This window comes from Sinohyriopsis cumingii, chromosome 1 (genome assembly GCF_028554795.1).
Source record: "Sinohyriopsis cumingii isolate HCF-2022 chromosome 1, ASM2855479v2, whole genome shotgun sequence".
In the NCBI taxonomy this organism is placed as follows: domain Eukaryota; kingdom Metazoa; phylum Mollusca; class Bivalvia; order Unionida; family Unionidae; genus Sinohyriopsis; species Sinohyriopsis cumingii.
Window position 1 is genome coordinate 111383836 of NC_142961.1, and position 21800 is coordinate 111405635.

The 21800-nt window shown below is 38.0% G+C and overlaps 1 long non-coding RNA gene across 2 annotated transcripts; it reads left to right on the forward strand.

The window, feature by feature from the left end:
- The first annotated feature begins 6171 nt into the window (after window positions 1-6171).
- Window positions 6172-10546, forward strand: LOC149807616 (uncharacterized). 2 transcript variants are annotated; one of them, XR_016423058.1, is made up of 4 exons: window positions 6172-6317; window positions 8508-8675; window positions 10022-10233; window positions 10379-10546. It is a non-coding gene; the product is annotated as an uncharacterized LOC149807616 (long non-coding RNA). The 2 variants fall into 2 exon arrangements; XR_016423056.1 differs by lacking the exons at window positions 6172-6317; window positions 8508-8675 and adding an exon at window positions 8927-9354.
- The last annotated feature ends 11254 nt before the right edge of the window (window positions 10547-21800 follow it).

Consider the following 21800-nt stretch of genomic DNA (forward strand, 5'->3'; position numbering starts at 1 on the left):
TGTAGATCTTGGCGTACTTGTCAAATGGTAGGAAACCCCAATCAAAAGATACCTAAGGCTCATCTGCAACCTATACATACATACATACATACATACATACATACATACGTATGTACGTACATACATACATACATACATATACACACACACACACACATCCATCCATCCATCCATCCATACATCCATCCATTCATACATACATACATACATACATACATACGTATCATACATATGTACATACGTATCATACATACATACATACATACATACATACATACATACATACATACATACACCCGGGCCTCTCCTATTTATTTTTTAATCAAAATTTTTCTTTTATAAAATTAAAAGATTTTGTTTCAGCCCGGGCTTCCTTACGGGCCCGGGACCTGGGGTATATCCCCGGTTGCCTCCCCCCCCCCCATTGTCGGCCCTGTCCCTAGTCATCGGAGCGAAACTGCCGATTGACAAACTGCCGACTGCAATTTATGAACGCAAACTTTTACATTATGCAAGTGTCCATACTTGTCTTCAACCACTCGCTGTCTGGAAGCTTTGTAAATGTTTTCCTAATGAAACTTGGTCTTTCGCTAATATTGCCTATTTAACTATGTTTTCAATTTCAACAGAAAATGAATATAAATGTAAACTCTGCAAAAGATTAACTACAGACAGAGCCAAGCATATGTTACTCTACTGCCAAACCCTAAACGACGAACGGAATACTACGTTTGAAAAACTAATAGATGCAATGGACATTCTACACTCGCACTGGCTTTTTGGTCAATACAATGACTCATTACTTCATATCCTTTTGGGCAAGAGAGTGGTCATCTTTGATTCTATGGATGATCAATCATGGCAGGCATTCATGTGTGTGGTGGCTGATGGAATATACACAATGTACAGAAGAACAAATGAACTTGAAAACGATATATGATACTATGCTTGTTCAGTAAATTAGGAAAATGGACCACATTTCATTTTGATCTTATAAATTATCTACATGTGTTCTAAGTGAGAGAGAACATAATAATCCATCTAAATCGTTACAGTCGAATGTAAATAATTCCAATTTCTTTATTTTCCTCTCTTAATCTGCGTTGCATATATATCTCGTTTGCAATGAGTTCTCTCACTCATGTGTTTAGATATTGCGTTTTCTTTACGTTTCTTTATATATATATATATATATATATATATATATATATGTGTTTATATTTATGTATATGTGTGTATGCATATGTGTGTGTATGTATATATATGTGTGTATGTATATATGTATGAATATATGTATATGTATATATATGTATATATAGTGTACTGTAAGTCCATTAATGTCAAGCTATGTTCCTATCTTTTCTGTATTAACGAAAAATTAACTGAATTAAATCTCTTCTGAAGAGGAAATAAAGAAAGTCAGCCAGTCAGCCAGTCAGTCATACATACATACATACATACATACATACATACATACATACATACATACATACATACATACAACATACATACATACATACAAACGTACGTACGTACATACATGCATACATACATACATATATATGTATCATACATACATATATACATACATGCATACATACATACATACATACATACATACATACATACACCCGGGCCTCTCCTATTTATTTTTTAATCAAAATTTTTCTTTTATAAAATTAAAAGGTGTTGTTTCAGCCCGGGTTCCATACGGGCCCGGGACCTGGGGTATATCCCCGGTTGCCTCCCCCCCCCCCCCCCGTTGCCTCCCCCCCCCCCTTGTCGGCCCTGTCCCTAGTCATCGGAGCGAAACTGCCGATTGACAAACTGCCGATTGCAATTTATCAACGCAAGATAGACTACACGTGGCGGCCAGTGTGGAGGATGAATCAGGGAATATACAGATAACAACCACTGACCCACGGGAAGCTACTGCCAAGCTTTCTCGCATACCCATATTGGTGGAACTAGAGACTCGATCCCACGCGGACAGATGTGAGAAGCCAGTGATCGGTAAAGGCTAGCGTTTAAGACCACTCGGCCACCCGAGACCCCGATACGCAGGTTCATATTTATTGTCACATGACGTGTTAAAGGTTGGTACCGAACTATTTAATACGCAATATAAGTTGGTATTTCATCAGACAGTATGCAAATTAATTCAGTGATAAAAAGCGTTTGTTCCGACCCAGTTACCATTCAGACCTGATCGTGCTTCCCGTTCTGGTATTTTACTTCCCTCAAATATTCCGCTATTTCTATTCTCTCAGAAACGAATGCAAATTAGATGAATTAAGAAACTATTTAATATTACATCAGACATGACATTTTTTAAAGATTAAAATCATTCCTCCCAATCTACAATCATATGAGTCGGTCATATGTGATTTGCCTGGTAAAATAAATATCCACCCCAACCCAACCCCACCCCCCTCCCCCCCCCAAAAAAAAAAAAAAAAACAAAGAAGAAAACAAGGTCCATACCTACATCAACATACTTTGCTTTGCTTCGGATAAACTCTCGTGTTCATCGTATGAAATTTATATAACGCACAGTCCATGATACAAAGTTCGCTAATGCAAATGGTTCATAAGTCAAAATAACACTCGTGGGTTCGAACCCCGGCCGCGTGACAAATTTAAGTTTAATAATTGTTAATATTCGAAAACAAGTGCTCATTTTGGGATTGATACTAGAGTAGTGGGTTAAAAAAATTCAGTCATTATGTTGCACGGCAAAAGTGGGAATCACGGTAATGCCAACTTCAGATGATTTGAACGAGAAATGATTGGCACTCGCTGGCATACTAATGTAAACTATCATATGATACTACCTTTGGACTAGCAAAGTATATCAGATGACCTGCTTTTGTGACCGAATTTTGATGGGTAATGAGTTTAGTTGTTCTACGATCGGTAAGTCATCTGGCTAATCACGGTACATCAGATGCACTCAGTGAAACAATTTAGCATTGTACGACGTACGAGCATTTAGAATAGGTGGATTATTTGACCCGTTTAGAGGCAGCCAATTTGTCAGATGATGCAACAACCGTGACATCATCATCACCATCTCCATAAGTAGTTGTAGGAGTGGTGGTGATATCTCTTTAAAAATATGCATTTTTATATCACTTTTTTCAATAATGGTTACATTTGTTATGTTGTCTCTGATTTTTTTTCTTTTTGTTACTGAAACAAAAACTAGATACGTCATTATGCAATCAGGTACGTCCTTGTCTCTTTAGTGGACGGCTACGTTGGGCTACTGGTTAGATCATCCGCCTTGGATACGGGAGGTCGCGGGTTCGAAACCCGGCTGAGTCATACCAAAGACTCATAAAAATAGTACTAAAAGCTGCCCCGCTTGGTGCTCATCATTAAGAGGTTAGTGTTAGGACTGGTTGGCCTGGTATCAGGATAATGTGACTGGGTGGGACATCATGCTACATGTCTACGGCATGATGCCTTAGTGCTAGACATCACTATAAGCTGTCACACTTCAGACATCGTAGCGATATGACTGAAACACAGTTAAAGCTACGTAAAAAATCCAACACACAGACACAGTCTTTTTAATGCTTATAACAATAGTCAGGTACGACCTAGCCTCTCAAATGTCTATAATAACAGCATACAATAGTAAGGCACAACCATGCCTTTCAAGTGTCCATAGTAGTAATCAGGTACGACCTTGCCTCTCAAGTGTTCACAGTAACGTCATACAATAGTCAGGTACGACATACTCTCCCCATAGTCCATAATAACGGCATACAATAGTCAGGTACGACCTAGCCTCCACATTGTCCATAATAACGGCATACAATAGTCAGGTAAGACCTAGCCTCCTCATTGTCCATAATAACGGCATACAATATTCAGGTACGACCTACCCTCCCCATTGTCTATAATAACGGCATACAATAATCAGGTACGACCTACGATCACCATAGTCCATAATAAGAAAAGACACCAAGTCCTTATAAGGAAACACAGGACTGACACATCACATCCTCTTAATAGGTATAAGCAACCATTCTCTGTATGTTCGAAACTCTTGTTTTCTTTTGAAGTAACAGAGTAGTTTAATCATTTTAAATATGTTTCGCATTTTCAAGGCATAACTTTAACATGAATACCGGTCCTGTCGTCTAAGTGGTTAGAGCGTCTGCCTCGAATGCTGATGGTCGAGGGTTCGAAACAGCGCCGAGTCATACCAAAGACTTATACAACTGGTACTAGCAGCTGCCTCGCATTAAAAGGTAATGCTAAGATTGGTCGGCCTGGTGTCAGGACAATGTGACTGGGTGGGACATGATGCTACATGTCTGCGGCATGATGCTCCAGTGCTAGACGTCACTATAACTGCCACATCATGGCTATATGACTGAAAAGATGTTCTTGCTGCGTTACAAATTCAAATCACACACACACACACACACACTTAAATGTCCTGAAAGGGTGTGTGTTGAACCTTCTTTTGAGTTAGCACTGTAGCATTTGCGATTAGACCCAGTGTGATAAAATTGTGAAAGAAAAAAAAAAGCCCAGCAAAAAACATAAATAATGCACTGATCTAACCACAAAGCCTTAGTTTGACTTGGTGATTTTGCAAAATTAGGAATCGCCAGTTTCCTATCAATCATCATTAGTCTGAACTCCTTTTAATTATTTTGGGCTAAGTTTCTAATTATGAAAGTACATTTGTGCTTGCGATTATGTTCGTGCATGCATATTTGTATACATTTTCATTGACAAAGTTTTTTTTAATTTTTTATTATTGGATATAGGTCTAAACTAAGAATCAATAGATACATTATTCACCAGAATTCACCACAAATAGCATGGCATAAAAACGTTCAAACTCTGCCTTAATGGTAAATTAATTTTTTGTAATTATCGTTCTAGTTTAGTTTTTTTTTTTGGGGGGGGGGGTGTTGTTGTTGGGGGGGTGTTTGTTAACCTATTACACAATGTCACAAACACCTTTTGTTTCCAGGTTGAATACTAATACATTTTGAACTGATGCTGAAACGAGTTAAAGACGAAATCGTTGGTCGGATGGTGTGACATTTATTGATCGACAGAAAATATCTAGAAAGCTGTTCTCAATTGCTCTGGAGTCTTCAAATTGTGTCATAATGCGCATTATGTTAGTGCAGGTGTTATTCAACTATCAAGCCTAAAATAAACTTGCAGCCATGAATTGGGTCAGGTTAATCACCTTGCATTTGTGTGCAGATAATCGGATTACAGAACAAGAATATCGCGTAAAGAATATCGTTGTATTTAAGGATATGCAGTTTGATCGAACACGTGAAATTTTATTTCTCGATATAAGACATCAAAATTGCAACTGCAACTTTCTCATTGGACCAGCTTTTGTCCGTTACGGCGCCTCATACTTTCTTATTCCTGAAATGAATCATAGTTTAGCGTGCAGTAGTCTGGTTCCCTGCTTAGTATGCTCCTTGCTTTACTTAGGTCTCACTGGACAGTTTTTCTGGCGAATTTTCGTCCAACAATGACCTATTGCAGAAAAATGAGAATAATTTTACACTGAAGATACAAATAAAAACAAACTAATGATTTTTTGTAGAAAGCATACATGTGAGATTTTGACTGCAGCAATCAGGTTAATTCCTGATACAACTGGTGGTTTTTATACTGAACCAACACTGCCACCAACCCCTAAATTTTACATTCATTTTTGACATGAAATAGCTATTTTGAATATTTTCCTGTGACAAGGCAGCTAAAAGAATCAGCATGTGCCTTATGCATGAATAAAGTGCACTAGTACTATAACAAATTAGCATATTTTTTATCACCCCTCAACCATCTAGAATTTTAGATATTTACCTCTGTAGCAGACACACGTAAATGCGTAAGCCACGTCGGTTGCTCATTTGCAGCCCAAGTTACGCATTTGATCTCCGATGCTCATCTAACTGTCACAGGCAGTCACCAACAAGCCAACCTATTTCCAAGCCTAACTCAAAGTAAATCTAAACCACATTACAGATTTAGCTTATGTGCGAATTTATAAATGCTAGGCTTGTGATAATTAAGTTCATGCCTTCTACCTCAATTTTTTTTTTTTTTTTTTTTGGGGGGGGGGGGGGGAAATACGAAACTATCCAGTGAGACCTTAGTATAGCGGAGTGCGAGGCAGGGAGCATACTAAGCAGGGAACCAGACTAAGCGAGCATAGCAGACAACACTCTTATTTAACACGTGTTCTTTTTACACTGTGGATGTTCTCACCGAAATTTTGTTACCTGACTTCGATGACACACTACAGAAGATGAGGCAAGGTACGTTTATAAGTTTCCGTTTTGTCTGAATTTTAACAAAATGAAACTTGCAGTTTTGACTGTGTTAATTACATCAGATTGATAAACACTCTATATAGGCACTTCTACATGCTAGTCATGTATACATGACATAAAAACTCGTGTAAACTTTACTTCTAAAAGATCTCGCAAGCCGATTGCAAATAACCAGCAGTGTAATTTTCTCTAGGGGTGAACGTTTCCCACATATTCTAGAAGCATTTCTGATTCGTTTCTCAAGTAGAGGCCAATATCAAGCAGGTCAAGCAGTGCAGGCCTTCAACATGAATTAACGGTTATTAGAGGAGGAGAGATGCACACACACACACACACACACACACACATACACTCACACACACGCACACAGATGATTCAGAATATTAACGTGTTTAATAAAACAGATAGTCCTCTGACGTTGAATATCTGGCTGAATCAAAGAAATAAGCTGCGTAACTTCAAAAAAGTTTGTCTAGTGTCCGCTAAAATATAAACGCTGCTGAACCACAGTCGTACAGGTAACGTATTAGACAAATTATTATCGAGGCCCCCCCCCCCCCCATTTCCTATGCGTACGTACATTATCAGTAGACCCTCAATACGCAAGCGTATTCATTTGGGTTAAAATAATATTTAAAAAAACACGCATACGTACCAAATGGACGGCCCCTAACATTTTTCTTTTGTGTATCGAGAGGTATTTTCACTGTTGAGCTGTTTACTGTTGCAGATAAAGGTAAATGTTTATTTTATTGTCAGACATGTTTCACAATAAGCTGCCACACTTAAAACACCTCGGAATAATGTCCTTATTCCGATATTAATACCAGGAAATGTTGATGAGTACATTCATTATTGCTAAACGATGCCTAGAAATATATGTTTTATTGTATAAATCATAAGAGTCGCCGGTAAATTGATTAAAGGTTGCCAGTTTCATTCTTTTTTCCCGTAAGGTATCGGTAGAAAGGGTTTCCTATCCATCGACAAGATATTTTAAATAGTTCTGACTTCAAAGAGTGTCACGTTATAAGTAAGGTACAATAGCCAGATTGCAACATGTATATGCTAGACCCAGAGGCTGATTATTCACATTATAAATGTTGCGAATGTCAGCCTTGCGAACAATGAGTGTCAAAGCGATGTGTGCCCAGCTGGCCGGCCGGCTTATGTTACGATAGTGTAAGCCAACATCAAAAGGACGGGTGGGAAGCCAGTTGTATATAACATGGCCATCGGAACTTGTTACTGGCGCCTTATTTGGCTGCGTGCGATTCACAGGTAAGTGGCATGAATTGTCGGTGTTGGGCTCAAAGGAACATCAAGTGGGGGTCGTAAATCCACCCTTGACAGAATGCCGGGGAGGGGACAGTGTCTGCTAATTATGTAGACCATGGGTGAATCGACATCCACTCGGAATTGAGCAAGGCGTGGCCACCATTGGAATCGCAAGTTTAAATCTAGTGTCTTGAAACTAAACGTCAGTAGTCGCTGAACCATCTTGCGGGAATTACATAAGGAAGTTATAAGCTACTCCGACGTCATTCGAAATTGGCGGGAAACATTGTTATTCTGGGAATTACAAAAGAGCTTCGAACAGGAAGCTTTTAGGGACCGGAGGAGCTGTAGGAGACAGAGAAGGGAAATACCCTGGTACAGTTGGTCCCGAGTCTCTGGGAGACACGAAAAGGAGAGAACGGAAGTGGAGGAAGTGGAAGGGTTAAGGACGTGGTTGTTGGACTGAAGGGGTAATGGGTACCAGTCAAGAAATACTACAGATGAGTATAAACACAGGACAGGAGGAAAATCTATCACACTAAGTCAGATGATGTAATAGGCCGTCACTTGGTCGAGTGAAAGACGAGTGATAGGGTTTTGAATATTGAATTTCATTTGAGGAAGGACTATCTGTTATTGAAGGGGCATTAAGGTTGTTGTTTATTTGAATTCCACCTTTTGTGTATTCAGTAATTTAACTGTCGGCATCGCTGACTGGGAGCTCGAAGCTTTGCATCTCTATCACTACTTCAATTTCTAACAAAAATGAGCCATGGTGGGTCTTCTGTAATAATTAAAGATACTACTGGGAGCACCCCACCCCAACCGAAGTTAGTCTACGAGACCTTTACAATGAGACATACATATTTTATGCTCAACTACCTTCTATTTTCACAGGTTACAAATGCCGAGAAATTAGCCCAGTATTTAAGATTCAAAAGGAAACTTAACATTAACGCTACCCAGACCTGCATGATTGTTACTGACCTGAACCATCCCAATGGCAACAAGAGTTTGTGATCCAAAGATGATGAAGTCTGTAGATGCAATCTGACCACAATCATGGTAGGTAAAAGGTTTTGCTTCCTCTTAATTTCACGTTTTTTTTCATATCAATAACTTTTTTTTTATATAGGATCCAAAGGGTTTTCTAGCTTAGGATTTCTTTTGGAGTGTTGCTCAGTAACTGATGTAGTTCTAGAGTTATTTAGTATTTGTTGCTTTTAATACATTGAACCAAATAGTATGGTTTAACCTGAATTGTTAGGATCGTAAGTCTCCAACATACATAAAATCTATTTGTGTATTTCTAACAAAAACCATTCTTCCCTCTATTGCATAGATGCTTTCCTCTCACGTACGTTACTGATGCAGCTTACATCACATGCCAGCAAGGCCATCCTTGCAGCACATCATGTTGCTAAAAGCCAGTTTCATGCAGACTTCTGCGAACTTCGTAATTTGCTAGGAATATTGATCACATGGTGGGTGGTCAGCTGACCGTAATAGCCACTCGATAGGCCGTGGGCAAAATATGGCGGACGCTTCAGTATCAGCATCAACTTCTCTAATTTCTTCAACATCGCTTAACGAGTTGAAAAATGCCTATTCAACAGCGATGCTGCCGCAGATATCGACGAAATTTAGTATTGGAACCATCCTGTCTTATATTCTGGAAACCAGGGCGGATTTCAAAGCCATACGAGAAAGTAGCTTTGAACTGTTTACATCTGGACATGTGCATGTAAGTAAAGAAACGGTGTCGAAGTAAACAAATTTAATCCTGACAATCAAAGAGCAAGTTGTTCAAAATATTTCTATGCATCCGAAAGTCATTATAATAAAATGCGTTTCATATGAGTTTATCCCATTTGTTTTTGAAAGTCTGTGGATAATATACATGTAAATTTCAATCATTTAATTAGCTCTATTTGCTGGATTTGGAAAAAGCCGGCTATCGGCTTCACCGGTATTCGATCTGTATGACGTTGACGGACAAGTACAAAACTATTTCTCAAGTCGCAATTCTAATATATGTAACACATTTTATGTGAAGTATGTATAGTTAATTGGATTTAAATAGATTTTTGTATATAATAGATATGTCTAGGAAATTAGAATATAAGCTTGTTTCATGTTGCCCCCCTCCCTTATTTACATTGTAAATACAGGTATACAAATGTTGGCAATGTGTTGCATCTAAGTATTGGGTTGTGCTTAACTTTGAAACTATCACATTTATTGTGTTTTAAATTGTTTTGTGGGTGGGAGCTTACCCAATAACAAAACATTTTTTATGTGGGGGAAATAACCTGAAACATGAAAATTGTATTTTTGTCCCTCGTAATCAACATCATTGTATGTTTATTGTCATCCACAGAAACATTTAAATGTGTGTTCTTTTGTTACAGCACATTGGAGTGAAGCAAGATGAAATTGCAACAAAAAAAACCCATTGTTTCTGCTGAACTCATTGGGTGACATCATACTTGCTAGCTGCTCGTACCCAACTGGGTCTGGTCCTTAACTAACTGTACGTGCAAACATACCGCTGTACTGTGTTATGCACTGAAAGATTTTGTCAAGGTGTTTGTGCTTCATGAAGACATTCCATCATGTACTGGTATGTATATCTTCAAGTTGAGACATACTACTATAAATATTTGTACTCTAATTTACAAAGACATTAAATAAAAATAACATCAATGGTAGCAGAAAACATTTCATTTTCTTTAGCCTGTTACCTAAAATTTTCCATTTCTTTTTAGATAAACTTGAGGCCTGGAATAAGCCAGGGCTAGTTAAACTTCCAGCAGTTCCAATCTATGATATAGACTTTACAAGAAAACAGCATGGGGAAAAAGAAAAAAAGAACCGAACATTAAAAGGAGAACAACAGGAGGCTTATAAGTTTAATAAAGTTTGCGACACTGAAAGAGCTTTTGCAGAATCATTCCTCTGTGAATTAGAGCAATGGAGTAAAGAATCCAACCCCAGTAAACAGCTCTTAATAAATACAGTTGCAAGTCAACATGATCCAGTTGAAACAATGATCTCTGTAAATCCATTATATGATTATGTGGAAAAAGTATTTAAAAAAATATCACAGATTTATCTCATTCAGATAGTATCACCAAAAAAAACAGAGTTAAAGAATTGTTTAAAAGTCACCCAAGATGAACAACTACTTATTCAAGAAAATACTCTTCTACAAAGCAGATTGTCTGATTGGTTTACTTTGAGACAATTGAGAATAACATGTTCTATTGTTAGCCGTATTTGTAACTTCTTTTTGTACATAAAGTCCAATCCCAACACAATAAGTAGTGCAATATTAGAGCCATCTACTTTTTCCTCAGCAGCAATGAAATATGGATTAGATATGGAGTTATCAATCGGTTTGTTGCTATGAATGTTAAATATGGATTAGATATGGAGTTATCAATCGGTATGTTGCTATGAATGTTAAAGGGGGTTCAAACATTTCTATTACAAAGTTGGGTTTAATGATAAATAAGGATCATGGGTTCATAGCAGCATTGCCTGATGGTGGAGTTGAAGAATATAACTCTCTTGTTGGTATTGTGGAATGCAAAGTAGCAGTAAAATGGAGCCACATAAATGTTGGTGACAGTGCTAAAGAACATGGGTACCCATTAAAATCAGTAACAATAAGCCAACATAGAACTTCAGTCCAAGTTTTTGCGTTAAAACCTATTAATGCTTGGTATCACCAAATTCATTTGCAACTGTATGTATGTAGGTCATTTGCAAAGTATTGTGATTTGGCCTTGCCTCATCCAGAGTCTGGAAGTTTTCATTGCCAGAGATTCGAACTGAATCAAGAAGGGGTAGACAAATTCTTGCCAAAACTTTAGACTTTTTTTGATGAGTATATGGCTGACGAAATTTTACAAAAGTAAAAAGAAAACAAATTGCTATAAATCTGCAGTTATTATGTAAATTCTCAGTAGTCACTTGTGATGAATCATTTTTTTAAAAAATATCTCCATAATAGGTTGACCACTGGGAACCACCCAAGGTCACCTCATAATCAAACGTGTGGCTTTTTTTACTTTTTTTAAAAGATATTTATAAACAAACTTGAGTAAATTTTGTTTTGTAAGCTCATTATTTTATCCTCCTGCTTATCAAAATTATTATGTACTAAATAGTTTTTGAGAGTATCTTTCCATGATTTTGGAATTTTGGATATAACGGAGAAGTGTTTAAAGAAATCATTACAGCTCGTTGTTTTTTTTTAAATCATTTCAATCGGCATCAGATTACCATGATCGTCTACTAAATCATTTAGAAGTTCCTCCAATGAATCTAGCCTTCATAAATCCTTTTGAGTATCACTTATTATTGATGGCAGAACCATTTTGATCCTTGTTGCAATGACTCCTGAAGCAATCTTGTAGTCAGTATTTAAAAGTGATATAGGTCTCCAATTGTTAAAGAATCTTCTGTCATTTTCTTCCTTTGGTAAACTTGTGATGACTCCTTGGGTCTTGAAATCTCTTGTGATGAATCTTGCTACTTAAATTGTTTTACCAATCAAAATGTGTTTTATCTGATACGTGCATAATAATACATGTATACTTACATTAATATATAGTGGCTGAGTGGTCTAAAGCGCTCTCCGTTACGGATCACTGCCATCTCACCTCTATCTGTGTGGATTCGAGTCTCAGATTTGGCCAATGTGGGTATGTGAGAAAGCTTGCCAGTAGCTTCTCGTTTGTCGTGGTTCACTCCGGGGGTTTTCCCAGGTTCTTCCTCCACCATTAATACTGGCTGATATGTATAGTCTATCGTGTGCTGAAAAGTGGTGTTAGACCCTATAACAACAACAACAACCCTTTAGCAAGTCAAACATGTCCAAGTGTTAAACTTCATAAGTTGAAATAGAACCTAGATAATATCTCCTAGATAACGATAACCAAAACACCATAACAGGTGGGGGATCATATAATTCACTCCCTAACAATCTGATTGGCTACTAAAACAAAGTGGACAGGAATTCGAATGGTCAGCAAAACATATATTTTTACTAGGGCCTGTTAAATCACAGAGGTCGTGATTTTTATTAAGACCGTGTTCTAAACAACAGCAAAATTAGTGTTTGCTCTCATTAATGGAAACTTGCAGCAAGTGTGTAATGCGAAGAATATGAGCTTGAAAAAATTACACCAAAAAATAATTATAAAAAAACACCCCCCTCCCAAAAAAAACAAAAACCCAAACAATAGCGGAACTCCTCGCGTTAAAGTGATTACACTTGTGTCTCACTTTTCATTGTATTATTTGTGTCAACTCCACGTCCTTTCAGCATATGTATAGTACGAAGAATATAAGTTAAGAACTAGATATTTAAAAGACCGCTCCGGTGGCCTAGTGGTTAGAGCGTCCGCCTCGGATGCGGGAGGTCGTGGGTTCGATCCTCGACGAGTCATACCAAAGACTTACAAAAATGGTAATAATAGCTGCCTCGCTTGGCGCTCAGCATTAAGAGGTTAGTGTTAGGACTGGTCGGCCTGGTGTCAGGATAATGTGACTGGGTGGGACATAATGCTACATGTCTGCGGCATGATGCCCCAGTGCTAGACATCACTATAAACTGCCACATTGCAGACATAGTAGCGATATAATTGAAAAATTGTTAAAACTACGTTAAAAGTCCATATCACACACACACACACATACAGATATTTAAAAAATTAGTTAGAACCAGGAAAAACATCGCGTTAGTGTGCGTATACCTCTCTCCCGTATTGCATGCCAATTTTCAATATCAAGCTCGTATTCTCAGTAATTATGTGCAGCAATTTTCCGTTTTGGAGATGAAAGCAGATTTCATAGAGTTTAATCCTATATCCTATAAAGGACTGAACTCATGCTAAATTTCCATATTTATCTTGATCGGACCTTTTTACTGTTTAATAGCGGTTGTCGCCAAATCTATTCTTATACATGATAGACTGGACTTAACGATAATATAATTATCGATTATGATCGTTTAATAATATGACAAGCTTGGGGATGATCATTCAGTCTTCTCGGAAAAAGGCGAGTTGGAACTTGTTAATAAAAATATTCCGCGTAAAAGGTACAAGAAAACAAATCATATTGGTTCGAAAGAAATTCCAGGAAGCACGCAGAAAATTAAAATGGTTGGTCCCTGCATGCAGTGTGAAAATGGTAGTTTAAGCGGACAGTTTGTTCTTTTGTTCGCTTAATTTGTGCAGTGGCGTTACTAGGGTTGGTGTCACACAATGCGGTAACTCATGGTGTCACCCCCATGGACCTCCTTTCTGCACAAGACTTCAACAATTTTATAGACAGTCATTTTAGTGTCACCCGCTCCGATGGTGTCACCTGTACAGTCCTCACCCCGTAGTGACGCCACTGAATTTGTGTATTGTTGACAATCTCGTTTTCGGCATTGTTTTAGGTGGGCGTTTTGGGAGAAAAAACAAACACATATTTTATGTATGGAAGAGCTTATATTCTACATAAGACTTGACCGAAACGCAAAAATTAGTTTGACCATTTTTCGTGCTAATTCGTTTGTTCGTGTACGTGCTTTCCGGTATATCACACACACACACACACACACACACACCATCCGATTATTTCATAATTTTCATACATGTCATAAAGTCAAAAACAATGCAGAAACGGTTGTTTTTTTTTAAGTCGCCAAGACTTAGACAAGTGATTGCATATGTGAGCATATTCCCAAAGAAGTACTGTGTGACAGCTGAGGCTCTAACGGAAGTGGGGGCGTCTGGTGTTAAACAGAGTTTAGATTCAGGACTTGAGGGATGTACATATGTGTGTTACTGATGAAAGAATGATAACATGAACTTTGTTTTGTTTTGCTGCTTTTTTCCGTTTTTGTACGGGGTTTTCTTTGAAATTGTAATTAAAAATAAGTTCTTCCGTCCAACAAAGATCCACGATCAATCTTTTAAATAAAATCAGTGTTTACTGTGTGTTACTAAATGACCCTTACAAACTAGAATATGAACATTAACACACATACTATAGATATATATAACGATCAGTACAATCTTTTGTTCTCTACAAACCTGTTGTTCCAGAAGCCCTGGTTCGTCACCAATAAACAGCCTTAATCTTCTTACGTCCAACGTCCTCTCTGACAGCAGCACACTAGGTATATAATTCCAACCATCTGGTCTTATATGGTCTTAAACTAAGTAACAGGGAAGTGCATGACCCAACAACTTTTATAAAATTCAGCAAATAATTTATTCCCAAGAATTGAAAGTGAAAAATATAAAAGAACATACAGTATTGTGAATCAAATCCCAAATAGAACATAAAGGTCTATCACAATTCCAAATGTATAAGGTTCTAGTTTAATTCCAGTGGTATTCTAAATATATTCCAATTTTGAATGTGCTGATGTGCCTCTAGTATCAAATGAGCTAGTCGCCTGGAGTGTTGCGATGTACTGACAGTCTTTTGACACATCACACTAATATTATCCAGAATGTTCTTGTATGAATTCACTGTCATTCCAAATTACTTTTCCTGTCCAATATTATTAGTCATGAGCATTTTGTATTTCCAGTGAATAATGATTTGAATAAGTTAATTCCCCCACATCTAAAACTGGACACAAGAATAAGAATGTTTGTTTGATATATGTATAAGAAAACTTTCCATACAGATGCCTACATATTCCCCCAGAAATATTCCGTAAATATTCCCTTTTACATTAATAAATCAGGATATATGTTTGAGACATTCAATACATGAAGTTATTCAAATACTTTTCTATGTAAATATTTCCTTTCTTCTTTCACTTTTTGTTGAATATTTCTTTTCTTATCATTAGATATTCTTGAATAATGATCTTCAGATAACGATTAGTTTTATATAAATTCTCTCTCTCTCTCTCTCTCTCTCTCTCACACACACACACGCACACAAACACGCGCACGCGCATAGACACTTTGCCATACTATACATAAATGTCGAAATGATTATGTGAACGGAAGGTTATGCTACTGCGTTTGATAGCTAATTATCTGCATTTCCTTCGTCTGCTCAGATGCTCCACTGCCCTAACTCCTATATATACATTAGTATGGAGCATTATAAACTCCTTCATCCCTGCTCTCGTCCTTTATTAATAGACCTATTATTTTTTTAAGTATGCGTTTATACGAACGTTTCCACAGCCTGTGCACTAAACCCCAGTTCTGAGAATAAAGATCTCAGTGAACAGGATCTAGTAGTTAATTTTAACATCTGTTCTCTCTTACTTCCTGAACGTACGACAAGTATCTAATACTCAGAAGTACATAGTGTAGAATAAATCGATTTTTCATTTCGACGAAACCGTTATTTTTTTAAGAAGCATCGAGATGATGAACAGTGATCATAATAAATTCAGTTAATTATCTACGTGCTTAATGTGGAAAGTTATGTGAAAATACATGTTGGTACAAATTATTTCCCAGTGGTCTAGTGGTTAGAGCGTCCGCATCGAATGCGGGAGGTCGTGGGTTCGATCCCCGGCCGAGTCATACCAAAGACTTACAAAAATGGTACTAACAGCTGCCTCGCTTGGCGCTCAGCATTAAGAGGTTAGTGTTAGGACTGGTCGGCCTGGTGTCAGGATAAATTTGACTGGGTGGGACATCATGCTACATGTCTGCGGCATGATGCCCCCGTGCTAGACATCACTATAAACTGCCACACTGCAGACATCGTAGCGATGTGACTGAAACATTGTTAAAGCTACGTTAAAAATCAAATCACACACACACACACACACACACACACACACACACACAGAGTATTGCCCTTCCCATGTATATTTTTTCCCATCTTCCATCTCATTAAGGTCTAAATCGTAGACGTAACAGAGAACTTATCTGCACTGAATTCACGGTTAACTTATATTTAGTTTCGTTTGGTTCTGAACAGCACATCAACACAAGTAGGTTACTTAGTGCCTAGGTAATTGGAGTAAAGTACTTTGCCCAAGGACGTACCAAAGTCTATCAGATCAAGCCTTGAATCTTGTTCTCGCGATAGTTTTCTTTAGTTCGTTATGTTACGATCAGAGCATTCTCGGCAATTTCAATAAAAAAATATATTTTAAAAAATCAGCCGTGTCACAGAAGATGCCATTTTGAATCTCATTCATTCAAATTGAACAAACGGGATCATAAGACTAAATACTATAACACTGTATATATGAAGATTATAATATTCATTCTTTTAAAGAATATTAAATAGCTACTTTCAGTTATTATTATAATTCTTATCAAGGATATGTTTCGCTGACTTTTTATGTAGTCCATTACATTCACTATTTTGTTGCGCAATAATTTTATTCTCTTTGGTTTTGGGTTTTACCACCAAAATTGTATATCAATCCGCCTTAAAAAAATTATATATTTTTTTGTCTGGGCAGAAAAGGTCGAGATCACTATGATTGTGTGTTGCGAATATCGTTTTCCACTTTCAGCTTTTTGAAAGGTGGAGTTTAATTGGTGTAACAGACAGACCAACAGAACATAACATAGTAAATTTGTTCGTATACTACAAAAAATGTTAGCTAGTTGATCATCGTATGACTGTCATAACCTACTATTTTATATCAGTGTAGACTGCATATCATCATGCAGGTATTTATTGACCGTCGTCCTTTCGAACACGCAACCTTAGTGCTGTCTCATGTGAACACGTTGCATCAGTAATTAACTACCGTTTGAATTTCATCTAAGTCAAAATTATCTTTAATGAGGCATTGTTCTTTTTTATATGGTGTCATTGTTATTGTGTTTTGTTCAGAGCACTCGATTCTATCAAAAGACAAATGGCAACCAGTACTAGTTTTATGTGTTGCTATTTCCGCTTAAAAATTAAAAAACCAAACGATTTGTATTTTATAACACATACCTTTGCATCAGCCCAAAATTAGTAACGTGACTATGCGCTTGACCTGGATTGCACTTCAAAGTTGCTATTATTAACATCTGCCCTATAGTCATTCTAGCATATTTTAATGAGGTGTGTACATGTTCTATTCAAAAAGAGGCGTACAGTAACTTAGGATGGTATTGGACGGCAACTTTTCCAAGCCTTATTGAAGCTGCCATGCAATAACCTTGAAATCACGAAACTTTCGAAAAGATCTAGGGGTCCTCACCTGACAGTAAATTGAAAATTCTTTGTTCTAACATTTGCTAACGCTTTATTTGACTTCGTTTAATACGGCACGTAACCTTTCCCGTGATTTGTTTTTGACCCCCTTGTTGCTGTTGTCGCCGTTGATATTGGTGTGTTGACAAACATTATTTTCGAAGGACTTGCATGAAGGCGATATTTGTCTTTTCTGAGAGCTATGTTTTCTTGTTTACGTAAGAACAGGCTACTTGATGGATCAGAATACACATTGTATTTATATTAAAATTAGCAGATGATCAATTGATAAAGTTGTTAAAATCATTTCCTTCAAAGCCAGATAATAATTTTTTGGGGTCGGTGTTGGGTTGGTGGTATACAAATTGTCAGTATTAAAAAGAGGCATTTAAGCCTTAAATATAGCTACAGTCTGAAAGGAAAAACCGTGCCAGGTAAATGTTCCAATGCCAGCTTGGGTCCTTTCGAATCGATTTGCGGCACCGAAGGACTTCATATTACTCAGTGAAATATCATTCATATTAAAATGTCAAATATATATTACCACTTTCTCTACTGTACATATCCGTCCACGCCCACGATGCCCTTAACGGTTTTGTGTTACCACAAGGGTGTATTATTGTAATGTACACAATTATAAGGCTCTGATGACGAATATGCAGTTACTACAGTTTCACCGGCACTAAAAAAATAATCAAATATGCAAATATTACAAATTTGATAAATGATATTACGTAATTGTTTGCCATGTTATTTGCTCACATGTTTGTTTATTATATGGTATACATACCGAAGCATGACCTTGCTCTAGTTTAGCAGATATAAACAAGCAGGAAACCCCAATGCTGGACAAAATTGCAAGGTCACTGATAAATATAGGAACAGAGCACTGTTATTAATGTTGTAGAAAACCCGTCGTCTCTGTAGAGTTAAGGTGAAATTTGAGTCTGCATTTTACACGACATGTATCATACAGTCGAACTGATGTTATTGGATATAATACGTACATAATTTCTGATGTGACCAGGATGCTTAATTCTGTTTTCTAAATACAACTTTCATCACTAGTATGAGCATGGTGGGATCTTTTTCCACGTGTATGCTGTTATTTTTGATACCAGCTGTACATTTAGGGTTGGTGAGACGGCTGAGAGTCCGATACGGCGATACCACGCAGGCCACCAGCATCCTACAACTACTACTACTCACAGGTGCTCGACGCGAGCTTGATGTTAAGAAAAAAATAATAATCTAAGGGAAAAAAATCATACAGAGTGACAAAAATACCTTAGATTACCCCCATGACCCGTTCTGACACAGGACCCTCTCTATCATAATATATAAGAGAGAAGGTACGGAACTTCCAAATTCTTCGCTCCACCCATGACCCTCGATTTCCTTCTGCTATTTCCGTCTTTAAAGGCACGCGACCGTACTATATGGCTTGTTTTACTTCTGAGATATTTTTCTATCCATCAAGCCATCATTGACTTTTCTGCGTTGTACCAAACTGAAGTTACGGGCTCCGAAACGAGCGATTTTCGCGAAGTTTTCCTTTGTGGACACTTCCGTGCTCCTATGATAATAAGAATAACCTTCTGAGCCAATCATATTTCGGCGTTGACGTTAGTGCCGCCTATTTTGAAAATAGAGATGAATGTATACGATGTGTTGTGCAGTGAAGAAGACAATGTATAATACTTGCATGGAACAGGATTCCTAAAGTTGAATCGAGTTAATGGTAAGTAAAAAACTTACTTTTGCATCTACCGCTGTTCTGTAATTCAAGAAGGGATGCACCATAGAGTTGAAAACATTGTCCATATCGCTCTTGTCACCGGTTTTCAGATGAGATGACACGGAAGTGTCCACAAAGGAAAACTTCGCGAAAATCGCACGTTTCGGAGCCCGTAACTTCAGTTTGGTACAACGCAGAAAAGTCAATGATGGCTTGATAGATAGAAAAATATCTCAGAAGTAAAACAAGCCATATAGTATGGTCGCGTGCCTTTAAAGACGGAAATAGCAGAAGGAAATCGAGGGTCATGGGTGGAGCGAAGTATTTGGAAGTTCCGTACCTTCTCTCTTATATATTATGATAGAGAGGGTCCTATGTCAGAACGGGTCATGGGGTAATCAAGGTATTTTTGTCACTCTGTATGATTTTTTTTCCTTTAGATTATTATTTTTTCTTAACATCAAGCTCGCGTCGAGCACCTGTGCTACTACTAGGTGCGATGTGGCAATACTAGTTACGGCAATATCACGCAGGCAACCATCACCACCCTACTATTACTGCTACTACTAGTACTAGGCGCGATGTGACAATACTAATTAGCAGCAGAAACAACAACTGCTTTGGTAAATCAATAGACTTAGGCTGTAATTACTATTTGCACATTCGCATATTGGCACTATTTCGATCAATGAATTATTGACAGTTTGATGGACACCGATTCGGTTGTTGAAGAATACGGTCATGTACGCATAAATACATGAGTGAATCACAGAAAAGCTCAAGATAATTTTGAAAATACATCAACAAAACAAATTCACTAGTTACCAGACACAGTGGCAAAAACAATGTCTAGCTTCTAAGTAGAAGGTCGAGTAATACGAGTGGCCTTGGGTAAAACAAACATCCTGTTCCTCGCAGCTATAAATAAACGCCAATTCTTACTTATCTAGGTTGTTGTTGTTATAGGGTTTAACGCAATTTTTCAGCCCAAGATAGGCTATACATGGCGGCCAGTATTAATGGTGGAGGAAGAACCCGGGAAAACCCCAGAAAGAACCACCGACCCACGAGAAGCTACTGGCAAGCTTTCTCACATATCCACATTGGCTGAATCCGAGACTCGAACCCACGCAGACAGAGGTGAGATGGCAGTGATCCGTGACGGAAAGCGTTAGACCACTCGGCCATTCGGGGCCCCACTCATCTAGGTGAAATCCATAGTTGGTCCTGTGCGTGGTAAGGATGTGTAATGTGTGATTTTGATTTTTGATGTAGCTTTAACAATTTTTCAGTGATATCGCTACGATGTCTGCAGTGTGGAAATTTATAGTGATGTCTAGTACTGGGGCATCATGCCGCAGACATGTAGCATGATGTCCCACCCAGTCACATTATCCTGACACCAGGCTGACCAGTCCTAACACTAACCTCATAATGATGAACGCCAAACGAGGCAGCTGTTAGTACCATTTTTGGAAGTCTCTGGTATAACTCGGTCGGGGATCGAACCCACGACCTCCCGCATCCGAGGCGGACGCTCTAACCACTAGACCACCGGAGCGGTGCGTGGTAAGGAATATGCACCTTAAATAATATATAACGAACATTTTCTAGTCTGCATTACGTCTTCTTTTTAAGCTAGTTTTCGCAAGAGAGAGAAAAGGCCTGAATGTAATGGATCCGTGTACTCAGCAATGGTTGGGTAATTGTCTACAGTCAACTGTGACCATATTTCGCCCAACGTTTTTCCGGCAAATTCAGAGTTTTTCTTCTCCAGCTCAATGTCAATTGTTTTAACTCGTTCGTCTAAATGGCTGCCATAGTTGTTATGAGGGAATATTAATCCACTCAGTTCCATACTCAGTGGCGCCATCTTTCTCTCCACTCTGTTAAAACCACTTCGTCCCGGAGCATTTTTTTTTTTTTTGCAACGAAGGCAGAGTCGAGATCAAGTTTCAAGAAATGGTGGATGGCAACCGTAATGACTTTTTGATACCTTGGGTTTTCATCCGGCCCACCATCAACAGTAAACACGAGAATCGGCTTGGCCAATTTATCAATACCAGTCCTGGTTTATGGTATCGAACTCTGTCAGACACAACAATTTTTCAAAGTCAAATCCATGGCTGAGTGCTATTGGTGCGAGGTGCTTCCAGATCGGATGGGTATAAACCTTGGGCCAGAAAAGCCAACAGCGTCTCTCTTTCCAAGACCGTTGCGATGGATGTCAATGCCGGCATACACCGGGGGTATAAGCTTGT